Below are 15,473 nucleotides of genomic sequence, written 5' to 3'. Positions count from 1 at the left end.
ATCAACAGTTGTTCCTCAGTGGAGTTGCCCGATCGGAACCTGATTGTTGTATTTCCTCCTACTAGGATAGTTTCCTCTTAGCAGAGTGGGTGATGAAATATTTTCTATCCCCATCGGAGCGGTGTTTCTCTCCTCCTCGGTAGAGATTGTGTCTCCAGCAGTATGAGGAAATGTGATGGTTATTGGAACCTTTGTTTGGTGGATATTCCCTATAGAGTTTCAGATATTCTCCTTGGTTCTTCCCCAGTAGAGTTTCTTCTACGGTGGATCTTACCCGTGTTTGGTTCCCCCAGCTAAGGCTCTACCTAACCCTAGTTTGGCTTTGGAACTCTAAGAAGGACGTGTTATCTTCTTCCCCAACTGAGTGTTTGGTGTTGTCTCCGCAACAGAGATATTCCTTCCGTGTTTAGAAGAGAATACTTGTTTGATGTGCTTCTTCTTAGTGGTTATTCCCCCACATAATTCCACATTACCCCCTGATAAGATCCCCAATAGATTTCTTCTCTGACTGATCTTATCCTTGTCTCTGCATACTGTTGGAAGACCCCCATCTTTAGTGGTTATGACTCTTTGCTTATTCCCAACAGCGGTCTCTGACCCCCCCGGTGATCCTGCTTGTTCCCCTAGCAGTGGTCTTTGTCGCTGGCAGCGACCTTGCTCGATCCTCAACGATGATTGATTTCCTGGTATTTGTTGCCCCCCCACCAGATTGGATTTCTCTTATGGGCGTGGCTTTCTCTTTTGAGATGTTGTACCGGATGTCTGTCCATTGATTCTTGGACCTGTTTGTGTTAGATATGTCTGTTTGTCAGCATTAATCATACATACACCCCGCATATACATGCATAATTATAACATTCAGATATTCATGTTGCATTCTTTTCCATATATCTTTGTTTGTTATCTCTTGCTATTTGGTGATACATATTTCCCCAAGAAAATGTTTGTGTCTGATCTCTCCATATATAGTCAGCCTCATAGGCAGAAAGTGTCTATCCTTTCTTCCATATTCCCCACTGAGTTATGTCCTCGTGGATGATTATTGCTTCAGTTTCCTCCCTAAAATATGTATTGGGATGAAATTACTCCCCTGAGTTATATCCTCATTGGGTTGAGTCTTGTTTCATTGTGTCTCTCTAGTTTGTTCCTAGATTGATTACTCTTGTTATTTCCCCTGCAGTTCCCTGTGGTTCAGGTGACCAATTGCTTAGTAAACAGTAATTGTTCATTCTCTCCTCAACGGATATTGTGGCCTTCTACCTAGTAACCGATAGTTGTAAGTCCTATTTCTGTGGTTTACTACCCAGTAACCGGTAGTTGTAAACCCCATTTTGTCCCCTTGCAGAGTTAAACCTCGATGGTTGTTCATCCTAACCGATGACAGGTATTTCTCTTCTATGGTTTTCTACCTAGTACCCGGTAGATGTAATCCCCTCTTTGTTGGTAATCTTTATCCAATATTCGGTACTGATATTCCTTCATTTTTGAGTATACCACCTAGTAACCGGTGATATATCTCCAGGATCATTGCTCTTGACAATGTATCCCCGGCGAGTCATCTCTCATCTACCTTTGTTTGGTAATGATTGTTTCTCCCTTTGATTGGTCATCATTTTATACCCAGTAGCCGATATCCCGATGTCCTTTCTTTTCGGTCGATTTATCCTTTATTAACCCAGTAACCGGTTGTGGATAATCTTCCATGCGAGTATATTATCTACGTTCTGACGGTAATAGATAATATATCTCATGCGCTCTTCAGTCGAAGTCTTTTTCTTCCTCAGTCGAGTAAGATTCGTATGTCCTTATGGAATCGAATGTCCATCCTGTAATCGAGTTCACTTTTTCAGCCCTCCTTTCGGATGATGAGTGTCTTAGAAATATTCCCCAATTCACGCCTAGTCGGTTACCTATTATATGCCCAGTAATCGGTATCCCTGGTGTTCCTTCCTTTCTGCTCCATATTATGACTTTTCGTCCCCTGTGGAATCAGATTTTCCTGAGTTGAAACATACCTTTTTAGGTCTTCCTCAGATGTTTTGGATGATTGATTATCTCTCACCCTTATACCGGTCTTAGATATTCTCTCTCCCCTAGCGTGTTGTTCTCTCACCCTTATACCGGTGTTTTGATCACATGTCTCTTTGAGCTTATTACCCAGTAACTGGTAATACCTCATTTGTTATTTCCTCAGCTGAGTCCTTTGTGGACTTCCCCGCCTGAGTCCGGATTTTTATCCGAAGTATCCTTTGTGGATAGTTTGCTGTATTGGCATATTCCCCAGTACATGCATCTTTGCGTCAGCTCGAGTCCTTCCATTGATTTATTTTCATAGAATCCCTTCGGGTCTCCCAGCAAGTTTTAATCCGTGACCTGCTCACACATTTTATCCCCTTTTATTCCCCGGTAAAGTCCCCAGAGTCTCTGTCTCCCTAGTGAGTGTATTATTCCTTTGGATTCTCAGTTTCTCCTGATTTCTTTTTTCCTTTGTGGACATATATCCCCACAGAGCATTAACTTTTGCATACATACATTTGCATCATGAGGTCTCTTAGGGACCAAAATTCGTCTCTTTGTTATTATTTAAGCCCATTCTACCTCGTCGAGACGAAGATTTTAACCTTCATATCTCCGGCTAGAATGAACTTAAATAGGGGAATATGTAAGACCCTAATTTTGACCCTAAGATCCCTCATGGCATCATATCATTGCACATTGGATTTGCCTCAAGGATCATAGCATCTTGGCTCCTTAACCCTTGGGTTGGGACTTGTGTGAGTTGGTTTGAGACCACCAAGCATGCTTGAATTGTATATTATTGATTTTCTCATTTTGTTTACTAACCAAAAGCACAAAAATATGTCACTAACTTTGTTTGTTTTGAAGCTTAAGCAGGCATGATTCAAGGCTCCTAGGAGGCCCCTATGTTCAATGGAATGGCCAGATGAAGTTGGAAGCAAGCATGACAATGGTTCACAAAGCTCTCAAGCATCATATATGCCTCCCAAGTATCTAAATTTGTCAATTTGATCAAGATAAACCAAAGGGCTTGAGGATTGTTTCCCAAGGAAACCCTAATTCAACTATGCATTGACTGTGCCTTGCTCAGGAAGCAACCTCAACCTATGATCAAATATAATCAATGGGAGTTCTTTCATTCATCATTCCATGCATATATGATCTTATGTGAGTGACCTCAATCATTCAGTCATCAAGATTTGATGTTTGGACTTGAGAAGTTGATCAGTCAATTCATCTGATTATTTTGAAATCCACTGAGACCTAAATTTTGATGTGTTTGTCAAATGATGATGACCCCAAGATAAAACATGTTCTTAAGACCCATATAAACAACTTTAATGTTCATCAAAAATTCATTTGAAACTTGGAAAGTCACCATTCATTTCAAAACATTATAGGTCATTTTGACTGAAACCCTAATTTTGGGTCAACTTCCCAAGGACCTAACTCCCTCATTTTTTATTATTTTGAGGTGGGACCAAGTGAATTAGAAATTTTAAGATGTCTACTTAAATTGTTATGTTTAGAAAAATTTCATAATCCTAAAAGAAACACATGTGATAATACAAAACATTATAGGTCACTTTGGACCAAAGTCATTGAAATGTGAAAAAGTCCAACTTCAAGTGCCCATAACTTTCTCATCAAAAATCCAAATGATGCAAAGTTTAAGTCCAAATTGATTGTCTTGAAAATATATACAACTTTGGGGTTGAAGGTTTTGTCATTTGATGCTTTCATCATTGAAACAAAAGGGCTTGAAGATGGTCCATTTTGGCAAAATTTCCATATACATGCTTTGTACCTTGAACTTCATGGCCAGTTTTCAATATTTTCCCAACTCCAAATGGATTTTTGTTCAACATAACTTGTGTTCCTCATGTCAAGACCTTTCCAACCATTACACACATGCCTATGTTTCAATTTTGCAAATGGCATTTTCGAAGAGGGGAAGTTTTAGGTTCAATTATGCATGACATGTGAAATCTTCTTGCACACCACATTGACTTGCCATTTGCACGTCGAAATTCATTTGTTTCATCATCAACATGCAAAACCAATTGAGTTTGGGCCTCACATGCGCCTGTACAGGCCCATGCATGGAGGACCCAAGCTCATGCACACACGGATATTTCATGCATTGCATCATCTCTTGCTATAAATAGAAGGCTTTATTCACTTCAAACTTCAACCTAAAGGCGCCTGAAATTCTGCACAAGTGAAATCCCAACCCTCCATTAAAGGAATTTTGATTTTTCTCTCAATTTTTCAAGTTCAAATTTCAAATTCATTGGTTGATCTTTGAACTTCAATTCCTTAGCCTTGCTTCCTTGCTACCTCAAGAACAAGTTGCACTGAAGATTTGGATCAGGCCGTGCCATTGAAAGCTTCTCTTTAAAGGTTTTCCCTCCAACTGTTTTCCTTTGAATCTCCTTGGATATTTATCATTTTTTGTGTTGGTTGGTACCTCTGAAGTCCTCATGTGAGAGGCAATTGATTTGTGCATTTAATTTTGTGAATTGAGTAAGTTCAGATTGAACACCACATTTTTCCATCTCAGATTTCTCTCTCTATAGAGATCTTGAGTGGAAACTAAGGGCACAAGGGTGATGTACATCACCCCATCTTTCGAATGATGTATGGATCGTGAATTTTGGTGAAGGTTTTAAAACCTGCAATTCTGGTCGGAACAGTGAGGTTCACCGGAGAAGACGGTGGTTTCCACCACCGTCCCCACATGGATGAGTTCTTGGCCATTGGACCCATGTTCCCAGATCTAATCTTGGCTCTTGGTTTGGCTGACTTCATTTAATGCCATGTGTGATGCTGTTGACTCAAGTGTTTCATGCGCGCATGTCTCCCAGCCATTAGATGCGCCACATCAATTAATGAACCAAGATCCAAGCGTTGTGGATTTTTGCAATTTCTGAAATTCCATTTTATTTTCTTTTATTCCAATTATTTTTAAAAATTCATAACTTCGTTATTTGGAATCACAAAAATATGGGACCAATTGCAAAAATATTCTCTTAAATTCTAGTTTCTAAAAATGATTTTTAATTATTTTTGCGATTCCATTTAATATTTTTTTGTGAATTATTTCTTTTCTGGTTATTTCTAATTCATTTAAAATATTTTTCAATATTCAAAAATGCCAAAAATATTTTCTTAACATCTTTGGATGATGATGAATCTATGAAAAATATTCTCATCAATTTCTTAATTGATTTGAGATTTATTTGAGATTTTAGTTCAATTATGTTATTTTTCTTCATTTTTAATTGTTTAAAATTAGTTTCTGTTTTCAAAAAATGATGAAATTTTTTGTCAAACCTTGTTTGACCATGTTAGACTTATGATGATCCAATTGGACTTTTCCAAGTTGATTTGAATTGGATTTGAAGTTTGACCTTTATTTGTTCATTTTAATTCAAGTATTATTTTATTTCCAAAAAATTACCAAAAATACTTTTATTGTTTCTTGACTTCTAAGCTTCATCTCACTTCTGTTTACCATTGATTTATGTTGATTCCATTCATATTTGATCAATATGTTTTATTTATGTCATTTGGATTTCAATTATGTACATTCCATTTCCATCTTCTTCTTCTTTTTTCTTTTTGACCAATGAGTTAATGATTGGTGGTTAGCCTTGACATATGAGGGGCTTAACCTTCTTTGATCCAAATCAAATTCATCTTGATCAAAGATCAAGTGAATTGCTTTGCATTAGAGATAGGTTGCTTCTTGGTCAAGCAAAAAAACCTAAATCCATACAAGGTCATTCTTTTTTTCTTTTGGCATGGCAAGTTGTAGGAGCTTGGCTTACTAGTCATGGTCTCTAACTTGTGTTTATTTGCCTATAGGTTTATTGACCGGCCTCAGATAGGTGTGACTACTACATTAGTCCACTTACGATTGCTTAACATAGCGCTAAATTGCCTTATGGCACACTAACACTAACTACTAATTACTAACTTTTAATTCAAGCATTTAATTCTTGCAATTTACTTTAATGCAATTTAATTTCTTGCTCATTAATTCATTTGTCTTTGCCCTTTTCTCACTTGAGCTCATGTTTATGTTAATGCAATTTGCCTTTTGCTCACTTGAGCACATTATTGTGTATATACTATTGTCTTGTGCTTTGTTTTGTTTTGTTTGTGTGAACCCAATGCAAATGGAGAAAGGACTTAGATTTAGGACCTTACCTATGCTAAATGGAGTTTGAAGAGCAACTAGGCCTCATGCCTTTAGAATGCTAAAATTGTCAAAGAGCAACTAGGCCTCATGCCTTTAGAATGCTTAATCTTGAAGATGACTTTGAAAGGACCCCTAATTCTAAACTCACTCTTGTCCATTATTTCTATTGCATTGTGGAACTTTTTGATTTGTGTGTTCTTGTGATAGGGATCCCAAACTTGAGCTACTCAGAAAAACCATTGTCATGAGCATCCAAAATGAGAGAGACAAGTCCAATTGGAAGATTCCTAGGAGGTTGATTGAATATTTGCTTGATTGCTTGAGTTAATTGCTTATTGCTTGCTAAGTACAAAGGAATAGAGAAACTTGGATCATCTTTATGATCTCAAGAAGGGAACTCCAAGTGGTTTTATTTCTCCTTCCTCATCTTTGCATGTTTAGGACCTAGCCTTTCTCTTCTTCCCTCCACTCTAACCCAAGCCAAACTTTTGTGCAAACATTAACATTGCTTTCAAAAATTAGAAACCTAGGCACTATGCCTTTGATTTTTTCAAAATCTTTTCATAACACTTATTTGGAATTGAATCTTAAGTCAACTTTGACCTTATTTTATGAATACTTTTCATTTGTAAGTACAATTCACTCAAACTGTTTTTATGGTTCCAATGACCATTTGTATTAAAGCTTTTCATAAACATTAGCTATTAGGTTTGAGGTATCATTGAGGTTGATATAATATTCTCCTGTATCCTTAGTGATGGACTATAAGTCTTCCATGCTTATTATAGGGTTAACCCCTCACTAGCATGTTGAAGCTTTCCTCACATGGTGGATTTGTGGTTCTAGGTTGAGTTTTCTCCCTTTGATAACAAAAGACCTAAAGGCTTTTGACCAATCAATTCACCAACTCCTTTTGAGATTTTTACCCTGAACTACGAGGTTTTGATCCTACCTTTTTAAGATGGTACGTAGGCAATGGGTTTATCCATTCAAACACAAAATTGTAAATAACTTGTATATTTTTTTCTCATCTCCCCAATCATGTTTGCAAAATACTTTTCACAAATACCAACCTACCTTACAACATTTGTAAAAAGGGCTCCCTTAGAGTACTAAGGATGTTTTGGGTGCTTAAAACCTTCCCATTGCATAACTAACCCCCTTATCCAGATCTCTGACATTTTTATTAGTTCTTGATTTGATAAAACTTCTCAGTTTTTGTTTGCTTTCTAACCTTTCCTTTGGATAAATAGAAGTGCGGTGGCGACTCGAATTGTATGATTTACTTTTGATTTAGTCAATAGATCTAAAGGTAACGAATACCCCGCTACACAATCACTAAGGATAAGGTGAGGTTTACATCAACAACTATGATAACTCAAACCTATGACTAATGTTTATGAAAAGTTTTTTTAACAAATGTGGCCATTGGAACCACAAAAACAACTTGAAGTGAGTTGTATTTACAAGTTAAGTGTATTTACAAAATGAAGTCAAAGTTGTATTAAGGTTTATTTACAATGAGTACTAATGAAAAGATTTTGAAAAGTCAAAGGCATAAGGCCTAGGTTTCTAGTTTGAAAACAATGTCAAAGTTTTCACAAAATGAGTTTGGCTTGGGTTAGATTGAGGAGAAAAAGAGAAGGGCTAGTCCTAGAGCATACAAAGATAAGAGAAGAGATAAAACCCTTGGAGTTCCTTTTCTTGAGATCATAGAGATGATTCAAGATGCTCATTTCCTTTGGACTTAGCAAACAAATAAGCAATCACACGACATTTGGTTTCAAGCTCCTAGGATCTCCATTTGGCTTGTCTCTCTTAACTTGGCTACTCATGACAATGGTCCTCCTTACTATCTCAAGATGGAATCCCTATCACACAAGAGCAAACATCAAAAAGTTCACAACACAATAAGAGGAATGGACAAATAATGAGTTTTGGAAAGGAAGTCCTTTTAAGTCAACTTTGAGATTTAGCATTCTAAAGGCATGATGCCTAGTTGCTCTTCAATCAATTTAGCATTCTAAAGGCATGTGGTCTAGTTGCTCTTGAACTCCTTTAAGCATAGGTAAGGTCCTAATTCTAAGTCCTTTCTCCTTTTTGCATTGGGTTCACACAAATAAAACACAAGACAACAATATATTTATATACAATAATAAGCTCAAATGAGCAAAAGGAAAATGACATAAACATAAAATATGTGCTCAAGTGAGCAAAGGGAAAAGCAATATGAATAAATGAGCAAGAAAGTAAATTGCAAGAAATTAAATGCTCAAATTAAAGTTAGTAGTTAGTGGTTATGTAAGTTTGTCATAAGAAAATTAGGCCCTATGTTAAGCAATCGTAAGTGGACTAATGTAGTAGTCACACCTATCTGAGGCCGGTCAATAAAACTATAGGCAAATAAGCACAAGTTAGAGATCATGACTAGTAAGCCAAGCTCCTTCAACTTGCCATGCCAAAAGAAAAGAGAAAGGCCTTGTATGGACTTTAGGTTTTTTGCTTGACCGAGAAGCAACCTATCTTGGACACAAAGCAACTCACTTGATCTTGGATCAAGTTGAGTTTGATTTGGATCAAAGAAGGTTAAACCTCTCATTTGTCAAGACCAACCATAAGACATTAACTCATTGTCCAAAAATAAAAAGAAAGAGATGAAGATGAAATGAATGACAAAAGAAATAAAGTGTCAAACACAATTGGTCAAAAATGAATCAAATCATCATCAACTAATACTAAACAGAAGAGAAATGAAGATTAGAAGTCAACAAGTCAAACATATTTTTTTGGTATTTTTGGAATTAAAATAAATGCAAAATTAAAATGGACAAAATATGGTCAAACCTCAAATTCAATTCAAATCAACTTCAACAAGTCCAATTAAATTCTCATAGGTCTAACATGGTCAAACAAGCTTTGACAAAAAATTTCAACAATTTTTGAAATCATAAACTATTTTAAAACAATGAAAAATAACACAAATGAATTAAAATCTCAAATAAATCTCAAATCAATTAAGAAATTAATGAGACTATTTTTCATTGACTCATCATGATCCATATGTGTTGAGAAAATATTTTTGGATTTTTCAGATATCAAAAAGTATTTAAAATGAATTAAAAACTATTGAAAACCAAATAATTCACAAAAAATATTAAATGAAGTCACAAAAATAATTAAAAATCAAAATATGAAACTAGGTTTTTCAAGAAAATTTTTGGCACTGGTCTCATATTTTTGTGACTTCAAATAAAATATTTATGAATTTTTGAAAATAAAAGGAATTATCTGAAAATAAAAGAGAATAAGGAAAATATCAAAAATGCGCAGCCACAGGATTGTCTCATTAATTGACGTGGCACTAATCATGTGACTCAGAGGCGCAGACACACCATGATCCTTGGTCAAACACGCAACATATGGAATTAAAACAAGTCAATGCAAGCAAGGGCCAGGATTATAACATTTGAACACAATCCAGCGGATCTGAGGCTCCCACGTGGGCATGGTGGTGGAAACCACCATCTTCTCCGGCCAACCAACTGATTCCGGCCACCACGCGCAGGGATTCAAAACTTAATGAAAATGAAAAAGCAAGGTATCAAAATGAAGCTGGGGTGATGTACATCACCCCTGTAACCATGGATCCTTCTCAATTTTCCTATTTAGGGAGAAACAAGAGCTTGAAGATCCTGGTGTTGGATTTGAAATGTCACAATTCATGAAATTAAGACCACCACTGGCCTACCTCATGCATGAGGACTTCAGAAAACAATTCAAACTAGAGAAATTCACATCATATAGCAAGATCTAGATCAAGAAAAATTGAGGTTCTACCTCTGAAATGCATCTTCAAACAGCACGAATTCTCCAAGCTTTTGATCCAATCTTGCTCTAGAAGTGTGATCATGATGCAAGGCTAAGGAATAGAGTTGTGAAGATCAACTAAGGATGTTGAAATTCAAGCTTGAAATTGAAAATTAAAACTGAAATTCCTTTGGGTGAGGTTTGGTTTTCAATCCAGCAGCGTTTCAGATCTCCTTCAGGTTGATTTTTGAATGAGCTAGAGCTTCTATTTATAGTTGAACTTGATGCAATGTGGTGTTCTGCTCGTGTGCATGAAAATTGGACTCTTCATGCATGGGCCTGTACAGGTGCCTCCAAAGCCCAAGAATGAATGGAAATGCATGATGAGGTCAAGTAAAAATGATTTGGACGTGCAGCTGGCTTGGCATTAGCTTGTACATCAAGTTATAAAGTGAATTGCACAAATGAACAAAAATTTAAGCTCTTCGAAACTCCAACACGGAAAAGCCAAAAATGGTCATGAGAGTAATGGTTGGAAAGCTCTTGGAATAAGGAACAAAAGTTAGTTTGGTCAAAAATTCATTTAGAGTTTGGAAATTTATAAAAACTGGCTGTGAAATTTAGGGTACAAAACATGTCTACGTTCCCTTTGAAAATTTTCAACAAAAGTAAGAAACTTCAAGCCCTTCTTTTTCAATGATGAAAGCCTCAAATGGAAAACCCTCAAACATAAAAGTTGTAGATATTTTCAAGATCATCAATTTAGACTCAAAGCATGCATCATTTAATGTTTTAATGGGAAAGTTATGGGCACTTGAAGTTAGACTTTTTTCAAATTCAATGACTTTGGTCCAAAGTGACCTATAATGTTTTGTATTATCACATGTGTTTCTTATAGGATTATGAAATTTTGTCCAATATAACATTTTAAGTAGACATCTTAAGATTTCCAATGCATTTGGTCTCACCTCGAAATCATAAAAAATAAGGAAGTTAATCCCTTGGGAAGTTGACCCAAAATTAGGGTTTCAATCAAAATGACCTATAATGTTTTGAAATGAATGATGACCTTCCAAGTTTCAAATGGATTTTTGATGAACATGAAAGTTGTTCATATGATTCTTAATAACATTATTTCGCATGGGGTCATCTTCATTTGACAAACACATCACAAGTTGTGTCTTAGTGATCCTCAGTTTAGTCAGATGACTTGACTGATCAACTTTTCAAGGCCAAACCTCAAATCTTGATGAATGAAAGATTGAGGATACTCACATAGACTCATATATTCATAAAATAATGAATGAAAGAACTTCCCTTGATTAAATTTGATCATAGGTTGAGGTTGCTTCATGAGCAAGGCATAGTCAAAGCACAGTTGAATTAGGGTTTACTTGGGAAACAATCCTCAAGCCCTTTGGGTTATCTATTTAAATTGGCAAATTGAGATACTTGGGAGACATATATGAAGATTAGGAACTTTGTGAACCATTGTCATTCCTTTTCATCTTCATTTAGCCACTTCATTGAGCTTAGGAGCCTGCTAGAAGCATGGGAACACATGATCACTTGAGCTTCAAAACAAAAGAGTTAGTGACATATTTTTGTGCTTTTGGTTAGTAATCAAAATAAGAAAAGAAATAATATACAATACAAGCATGCTTGGTGGTCTCAAACCACTCACACAAGTCCCAACCCTAGGGTTAAGGAGCCACACATGCTATGATCCTTGAGGCGATGCATTGAGCAATGATATGATGCCATGAGGGATCTTAGGGTCAAAATTAGGGTCTTACAAATGCCCCTATTTAAGGTCATTCTAGCCGGAGATATGAAGGTTAAAATCTTCGTCTCCACGAGGTAGAATGGGCTTAAATAATAACAAAGAGATGAATTTTGGTCCCTAAGAGACCTCATGATGCAAATGTATTGATGCAAAATAAAATCTTCATGGTGAATAATTGCCAAGAAGGAAAAGAAATCGGGAGAAACTGAAAAATCCATAGGAGTAAGACACTCACTAGGGAGACAGAGACTCTGGGGAAAATAGGGTGAAAATGCGTGAGCAGGTCACGACTTGAAAACTTGCTGGGAGACACGAAGGGATTACATGAAAATAAATCGATGGAAAGACTCGAGCTGACGCAAAGATGCATGTATTAGGGAATATGCCAATACAACAAAACTATCCATAAAGGAAACATCGGATAAAAATCCGGACTCAAACGGGGGATGTCCACAAAGGACTCAGCTGAGGAAGAAAACAACGAGATATTACCGGTTACTGGGTAATAAACTCAAAGAGAGACATGTTATCAAAACACCGGTTACTGGGTGAGAGAACAACACGCTCAAGGAGAAAGAATATCTAAGACCGGTATAAGGGTGAGAGATATCAATCATCCGAAACATCTGAGGAGGACCCAAAAGGCATATCTCAACTCAGGAAAACCTGACTCCACATGGGACAAAAAGTCATAATAGGGAGCAGAAGGAAGGAACACCAGGGATACCGGTTACTGGGCATATAATAGGTGACCAACCAAGCGTGAATTGGGAACAAATCCGAGACACTCATCATCCAAAAGGGAGGGCTGAAAAAGCAAACTCGACTTACAGGATGGGCATTCAATTACACAAGGAAAAACGAATCTTACTCAATTTGGGAAGAACAAGGACTTCGACTGAAGAGCGCATGAGACATATTATCTATTACCGTCAGAACGTAGATAACATACTCGAATGGAAGATTATCCACAACCGGTTACTGGGTTAATAAAGGATAAATCGACTGAAAATAAAGGACATCGGGATACCGGTTACTGGGTATAAAATGATGACCAATCAAAAAGGAAAAGCAGTCATTACCAAATAAGGGTAAATGAAAGACGACTCGTGGGGGATAAATTTCTTGACAAAAGCAATTATCCAAGAGATATATCACCGGTTACTGGATGGTATACTCAAAAACGAAGGAATATCAATACCGAATATTAGATAGAGATAACCAACAAATAGGGGATTACATCTACTGGTTACTGGGTAGAAAACCGCAGAAATAGGACTTACAACTACTCGTTACTGGGTAGAAGGCCACAAAGTTTGTTGGGGAAAAGATGAACAAATGCTGGTTACTGAGCAATTGAACAACCAAACCATACGGAACCGCAGGGGAATAACAGGAAAGGAGTCAGTCTTGGAACAAACTAGAAAGACACAACCAAACAAGACTCAACCCAATGAGGACATAACTCAGGGGAGTAGTTCCATCCCAATATATAATTGGGGTGGAAACTGAAACAATAATCATCCACGAGGATATAACTCAGTAGGGAATAAATAAGGAAAGATAGATACTTTCTGCTTACGGGGCTGACTCTATATGGAGAGATCAGACACGAACATCTGCTTGGGGAAGAATATTTCACCAATAGCAGGAAGTAACAAGCAAAGATAGATTGGCAAAGAATGAAACATGGATATCTGAATGTTATGATTATGCATGTATATGCATGGCTTATGTATGATTAATGCTGACAAATAGACATATCTAACACAAACAGGTTCGAGAGCCACGAACGGACATTCGGTATAACATCTCAAAAGAGAAGCCAGGCCTACAGGAGAAAACAATTCTGGTGGGGATGCATCAAATACCAGGAGACATCCACCATTGGGGATAGGCAAAGTCTCAGCTGGGGAACATGCAGAGTCACAGCTTCCGACTGTCGGGGATTTTCCAACAATCCTCGGGAACAGGTGATGGGATATCGATAAGATCCGTTGTAGAAGAAACTCTACTGGGGAACTTATCGAGGGATGAGGTGAAACTCTGTGGGGAACAACCACCAAACAGACACTTATCAATTAAAACACTCTCTTCTAACTACTGGAGAAACATCTTTGCTAAGGGGAGAACAAACAATTTGCTCCTCTGGGGAAGGAAATAACACATCTTCCAAATCACCGTCCAATACTGGAAGAGATCTTCAACCACGGAGGGGATACAAATCAAGCTCGGATTAAGCAACTCCTGCAGGGGATGAACTGTAGGCGACCATACCGGGGATAGTCTGCTGTAAGAAAACCTACTGGGGATGAGCTGTAGAAAAACTCAAAGGAGACTGCCCTGGCTGAGGGAATCGGAAACGAATCCTTCGTCAACATGTGCCATGCTGGGAATGAAAAGGGGAAACAAGCCCTTCACCAACCGCTCTAGGCAACTACTGTTGAGGAAATAACTGATAGATATCTTTGCAGGGAATGTGTGCCTACTCCGCTGGAGATTCTTGCTCATGCTGGGGAAAGACAAACTTCCTCGTGAGTAGATAGCATATCAACTTTTATCAATCTATAAGGTATTTTAGGTCAGTCCACACAAGGGATGACAACCATATGATTGATAAAACACAAGTGCTAATGCCAGAATCTCTGGGAGGCTTGATGATGTATTACTCTCTCTGCACTCGCTGGGGAGACAACTTGAATACTCATGAAGAGGATATCAACATGCCAGAATATGAACAAATGCCTTACCTTTTGGAGATCTTACTATCCTTGGGAGAGCACTGAGGACATTACAACTATCCTTTTAGTCTTTGTGAATGTTCACTTTGTTTAAAAAATAGTTTATAAAAACTTTATTTTTTAAAACAATGATATTTATCAATTAAAACATGCAAACATTTGTTAAACAGAGGCAAATAAGAGTGCAAAGAATTGGATAAAGGCTCAAATTTATTTAATGGAATGGTAGTCCGCAAATGGCGAGACTCCGTGGATCTTTACAAATTTGAAATTGGTGATATATATTGGAAAAAGGGCTACATTGAACATAATGATCGTTTCTCCACCAACTCTGAATCCAATGTATTTGAAGCTTCAGTTGACGATCACTAAGCGATAATCTTTGACAGATGACAGTTGTAGAACAAAGTCTTGTCAGGATGCAATTACTTGCCAAATCCCTAATTTTTGCCTAGATTGCCCCAGGGTGAGGTACTCAATCTAGCGGGATATATATATTCATTTTTTTATGTCTCTAACTTTTGCCTGGACCGCCCTTTCGGGTTTTCAATCCACCGAGACGCTCATTTTTTCCTAAGTCGCCCTTTCGGGTTTTCAACTTAGAGAGCTATTCTGTTTTTATTTTTAGGCGAAGTATTTCTTGACAGCATCTGAATTCACAGGACGAGTGAAATCCTCCCTATCCATAGTTGTAAGCAACAAAGCACCGCCTAAAAAGGCTCTCTTAACAATGTATGAACCTTCATAGTTTGGAGTCCACTTGCCCCTAGAATCGGGCGCGAAAGACAAGACTTTCTTGAGCACGAGGTCACCTTCTCGGAACACACGAGGCTTGACCTTCTTATCAAAGGCTTTCTTCATCCTTTACTGATATAACTGACCATGACACATGGCGGTCAATCTCTTCTCTTCT

The sequence above is a fragment of the Lathyrus oleraceus genome, chromosome 7, assembly GCF_024323335.1.
Source record: "Lathyrus oleraceus cultivar Zhongwan6 chromosome 7, CAAS_Psat_ZW6_1.0, whole genome shotgun sequence".
Lineage (NCBI taxonomy): Eukaryota > Viridiplantae > Streptophyta > Magnoliopsida > Fabales > Fabaceae > Lathyrus > Lathyrus oleraceus.
Note: the sequence above shows the minus strand (reverse complement) of the source record.